The sequence below is a fragment of the Uloborus diversus genome, chromosome 3 (assembly GCF_026930045.1).
Source record: "Uloborus diversus isolate 005 chromosome 3, Udiv.v.3.1, whole genome shotgun sequence".
NCBI classification, from domain to species: Eukaryota; Metazoa; Arthropoda; class Arachnida; order Araneae; family Uloboridae; genus Uloborus; species Uloborus diversus.
This window is the reverse complement of record NC_072733.1, coordinates 89,524,525-89,530,524: the sequence shown is the minus strand read 5'-3', so window position 1 is coordinate 89,530,524 and position 6,000 is coordinate 89,524,525.

Genomic DNA, 6,000 nt, shown 5'->3' with positions numbered 1-6,000 from the left:
ATCTCAGACGTCTGGTAAATAAGCAAAAATTTGTTAGAGCTTCGATGAACTGTGGTGCCACACTTACTTTTCTCCTGATTTAATTTCATCAGAATATCATACATTTGGGAGTTGGTAAGTTGTTTTGAATGAAGAAAATTTTATTGAGGATCTAAAATCCCGCTAGGATCAGTCATTTGCTGAGCGTAGCATAAGTTACGTGAATGTAGAATCATGAAGTTATGGGAATGTAGAATCATGAAGTTATGAGAAAGATAAAGACAAAGGATACGAAATTCTGAGAGTGAATGATTAAAAAAATCCACAGTGAAACCACTCTCTACCTTTTTCATTTTGCATCTAAAAATCACTTTTGTTTTGACATAATGGTTAGATATTCGTGAATAATAAAAACATTTCCCTTTATGCTTTTCAACAATGGAAGGCTAACTAGTCTTTCATTTAGTATTTGTTTGATTTTGGTTTCAACTTTTTAGCTTAAATTATAAATGTGTTTTATTATCGAAATTTTTGTGCATAGTTTAATGAAATAAACAGTTTTTTTTTAACTCCAAGATTTTGAACTACGTTTATTCATATCACTCAGACATTACTATCTTTTGAACTTTCATCGCAAATGATAAAATTGCTAGGATAAATAGATTATTAAACTGCTCACCGCAGGCGGCTAACGTCAAAATCTGCTAGAGTGATATAACTCTAAAACAGTATTGCTATTCATAAAAAAGAAATTTTCTGTAGCTATAAAGGCAAAAAATGCAGGAAAAAGTCATGCTTTGGCATCGTTTAATTTTTTCCACGAGTAACGGTATGGGGAGAATACTTTTTGTGTTTATTAAATAAATAAAGAGTGCAGGATTTTTTACGGCAGTTTTTCAATTTCTTTTGAAATTCACTTCACGTTATTAGATATTTAATTTGTACAAGATTTTTGTTGGATAATGACCAAAATGAGCGCATAATTAACACAAAAAAAAAAAAAAAAATAAATAAATAAAGGCAAACCAACCGCTAACCCGTTGGCGGCAAATTTTTCATAAAAAAATAGAGTTTGGTTTCAGAAAATTGTTGTAACTGTGTTGCACTGTAAGCGAAGTCAGAGAGAGATTTACTTCAGGTAAGAAAATTAAAGTTGGTATAATGGAAAAGTAGGTTTGGGATGAATTTCTTGTTTACCAACTGAACTTGATCATAGAAATCTATTCCAGGACATAGACTAGTTGAATAATGAATGAAAAAAGATCAGAGTCGCAACGTTTAGAATAAAAAGCCTGTGGCATTGTTCAAAAAACCAGCAATGCAGGCACATGATAGCGTTCAACGGCAAATTCTTGGAAGTGTGAAAAAGAAACTTTCATAATGGAAAACATATCTGCTGACATTTCGCTGAAAACTCGAGTTACTTCTGCAACATTTGGACGCATCGGTTAAAATACCCACGTGAAGTTGACTTGTGATGAATGTATGGAGATCGGATATTTAAGTAAAACACCCAGTCCTTTCAACTTTTCCCCAAGAGGGAGGCAGAAGATCTGTGCTCAATACAAGTTATATAAAAATTGTGAAAGAGGAAGATGGAGGTAATTTCTTAAACATCCGTCCTCTCTCTATATTTCGTCTGTCCCAGTAGCAAAGGAAAGTGCCCATCCTTGAAACTAGCGAGTAGATTTTACCCGCTGAACTTGAATAGAAAGGTATATAATTTCAAAAAGTTGTGAAGTGACGAAAGCGAAGATGACATTTGGAATAACGATAAAAGGTCATCGGATATTTCATGCATTATATAAAATTGAAAACCGTACTTTAAGAAAGATTGATTTGTTCAGGAAGTGTGAGTAATTATTTATTGGCTTGAAAATTACAAAAATTTTATTTCAATAAAATAAATTTCCATAGATAATAAAACTCTTCTTTCTTCGTTTCACCACTGAAAATACTTTTGTTTTTCTTAAACAGCTCATAGTTAGCATTAATGAATAAATTTCATTTTATTACATTTTTTACGCACCGGAAAATTTCCGTGCATATTAGACGGATCTGTCTGTATTTAGGATAAAGAAATTGAAAGAAAAATGCGACTTATATGTGTGTAAATACTATACTCTCACACTAATAGGTTCCTTGAGATTGTTATTATCTATGATTTCAGTCATGAAATAAAGATGACAATACAGTTGAAATACCAATTAAGCGGAAGTTTCGTTACACCATAATTGATCTTCAGTTAATTCGAACTCGAATCGAACAACAGAGAATGTTACTGCTGCACTTCTCCTTAATCGCTACGTAGAGCGAGTGTCGTAATCACGCCATATTCATGGTCCAAAAAATATTAATGAACACAGAAACTTCAGCGATCAGCACATCTGAGACATGTCTTTTCAGTTGTTAACAGGGGTGCCCACAGGGGGGATTATGGCGCAAGTTGCGCCATCAAAATTTGGGGGGGGGGATTTTTTAATTTTTTTTATTTGTCTATTTAAATTTATTTATTGATTTATTTTTGATTTAAGTTATTTATTTTATTTTATTTTATTCTGTTTATATTTCATTTCATTTATTTATTTAGTTTGTATGTGTGTGTGTGTGTTTGTCATTGGCGTAGCACAGAACTTTTCTAATAAAATAATAATAACAATGATTAAAAATAAATAAATAAGCAAATAAATAAAAAAGGTTAAAATGATAAATTAATTAACATATTTTTAAAAAATAAAAAAATAAAAAAGAGAGCTAGAAAAAAGGTGGGGAGAGGGTTGAGAAAAATTGGGGAGGGGGGGATTTGCGCCATTGAACTTGGGGGGGGGGGGGATGGGCACCCCTGGTTGTTAACTTCTTGAGAATTGCGGTCTTCTTTATGATCTCTAGAATATCTTACTTAGCTTGTCATACTTACTGCTGCTACACCTCAGTCTTATAAGAATTAATCGATCCGAAGATCTGCTTGGCATTATAAAATTACTGATTAGACAACACACAGATTGAAATGTAAAAAGGTATATGTTCACGTAAGAGGTATAAATTTTACGTTCAATAGCGTATTAAAGTCTCAATTTAGAAATACGAACAGCTTACAGTGTTTTTTCAGTGGTTTTAAATAACCGCTTTATTGAGAAGAAGTCGAGTTATAAAAAATGAATTTTACGAAGGAAATACTTAGCCTTAAATACATGATTTTTTAAAAATTCTTTAAAATGAGTTCTTTGGCTTTAAGCTTCTGTTCAAATCATGAGAAAAATACTTTAAAAAATCATAACCTAATTTAGGTATGGTTTATGGTTAAACAATCACTCGGCAACATCGGGCCTTTAACTAAAAATTCAACAAATAATTTGCCATCAAATGTCACTAAATATTGATAAAAATCGTAAAATTGCCTTTATTTAAGTAGCAGTAAAACTTTATTCGTCAAAGAATTAAAATAAGGAGGCATTTTCATGCGCACTAAACTTTCTTTTTTTTTAAAAAAAAGGTCTTACCTTTGCGAATACCAAAATAAAAAAAAACAGAAATCCACATATATCTGTTTTCCAACAAATTGGTGCATTTACAAGTTTAAAATTGCTTTCATTGCAACCCAGTGAGTATTTTCTTGGTTATTGGCAACTGCAGAGTTTCAATTTGTTCCTATAGTATTTTAACAAACTGAATTGGGTATATTACCAAATGGCAACACGTAGCATTTAAGGGTTAGTTAATGCTATTTATTAAAAATATTAATGCGATGTAGTTTATACATCTGCATGTAGCATCATAACACTCTTTCGTAAAAAAAAAAATAAATAAATAAAGTTGAAAATATCAAAATGAAGCTTTTTGACATAGGAGTAAAAATACAAAATATTAGTTATCTATCTTGTTAATAATATTTTGGGCTAGTATTAAAATTGTAACACTCCCCAAAATGAGAAATGATAAAATAAAAACAATGTAACTGTTACAATTATACTTTAAGCAATAGGAATGACTGTTGACATTTAAATTGAAATAATAAAACAAAATAAAAGGGCACAATTTAACTAAGATTTTTCAAGTTCACCCCATTTGTTCTGTCATCTTAACAACTTTAATTGCTTTGGTAAAAGCTTCTTAAAACCATTAACGAAAAGCTTCTAATACTAAATATCACTGCAAGAAGATTTTAGTGGAATCTATGCATTTAAAGGGCAAACCTTTAACAGCCATTTGCTGATCCATAGCAGCCTAAGAAGAAAGAGTCCTGCTTCACTGCGTTAGAATGTGTTAACTAAATTATATCGATTGCTTAAGAATTCTTTGATTGAGGTCAATTAAATAAGGAATTCAAGGCCATTAGTTAAGCAGGTTTTTGTTAACAATTGAAGAACACACATTTGCACATCATTTAAGTAAGCAGGAATTTTTAATGTATAGTAATTTATAGATAAATAATTATTGAGATTGCACATGGATCAAGTGAAGCGTTTATTATTAAAACCTATTAATGTAGGCATGTTTTTAAGCATCCGAATCAAAGATTGAGTACCTGTACCTTAGGAGCATTTGTTTTATATTCGTTGCAAAGGAATACCAATTAATGAATTACTTTATTGTTTCGTTTTCTTTACTTGAATCTCTGGTTTTAGAATAACTTCATAGTGCTGTGCATTTTGCGCACAAATTTCGTATCTTCTTAAAACCATCTGAAGAGTCTTGTTGAAATTACTCTTACACCCTACCCGAGAACGTGTTCTTATTTTTCTCAAGGAGCTTATAGCTCATGATCGTTGCTCAGATCTCAGTTTCAAATTATTTCGGAAAAAGGACTCAGCAAGGCGATTGTTATATTTGGAGCCTTAAGCTGGCACCTGGCCCTTTCATGAAACTTTTTTTTCTTCTTTAATTAAAATATCTCTCCTCTGGTGACAATTAAATTGCATTCCAGGAGTACTTTTTTAATGATATCTTATCGCTGATATCTTTTAAAAAAGGGTTAAGAAAGAAATTTAACTGTTTGGAAAAAAAGTTTTATTTCTTCAATAACATTGATAACATTAGAGACGACTTTATTGAATTTAGAAATGAAATCGCTTTAGCTTATTAAAGACAGCAAAAAGGAATGCAAAAACTTATGACTCTAGCGTAAAGAACTTAGCACTTTGCTTATTACTTTGCAATTTCTTATTTTAAAGAAGTATTTCTGTTTAAGCTGCAGCCAATGTTTATGCACTTTTTTGCCCATTTAAAATAAAACATTTTTGATGCTTCAATATGAAATGAGATCTTGCTGTTGATGTAACTCATCTAAAGCTTTTCTTCTGATCTTTTTTGTGGAAAACATAAAATGTTACTGTTATTTTGGTAATTGAAGAATGGTGTATACAAGGTGCAATTTGTAATTTTCATTAATACTGTCATACGTTGTTTTTCATGCATATCTAGCTTCGCATTACGAAATACATATGCTTTTTAAGGATGCACGAAACTAATTTTCTGTTTAAGACAAAGTATAGTAGAGACTTGACTTACCAGAGGGATGCGTTCCGAACCCCTCGTGTACAGTAAAATTAAGCGTTGTTAAAAATTGTTTAACATACGACTTTTCGATAAACATGCACAATTGATTTAGTAGACACTTGTAAACACCTTTCAAAGTGTTATAAGCCATTTTACAGATTTCCGTTTCTCATATAAGAGATTGAATTTATAATGTTTTTAAAAAATGCTGTAATATTCAACATAAAATACTGTTGCGAAGTACAAAGCACCCATGATGTCCTGCAGGGCCGTAACCAGAAAATGATTTCGGGGAGAGATTATAAAAACTTTCATGCGGAGCTTACGAACTGTAAAGAAATTTGTGCTAATGTCCAAGTCGTCGGATTACTTATTATGAAAGCGTCTTATGCAATTAATATACATATGAAGGACATTTGACTTTCGGAACAATATTTTTTTGAAATTTTTAAATATAAACGATCATTTAAATATCAAACCGAACTTCACGGGGGAGGGGGGTTGAACCTTAAGAGCCCCTCCCCC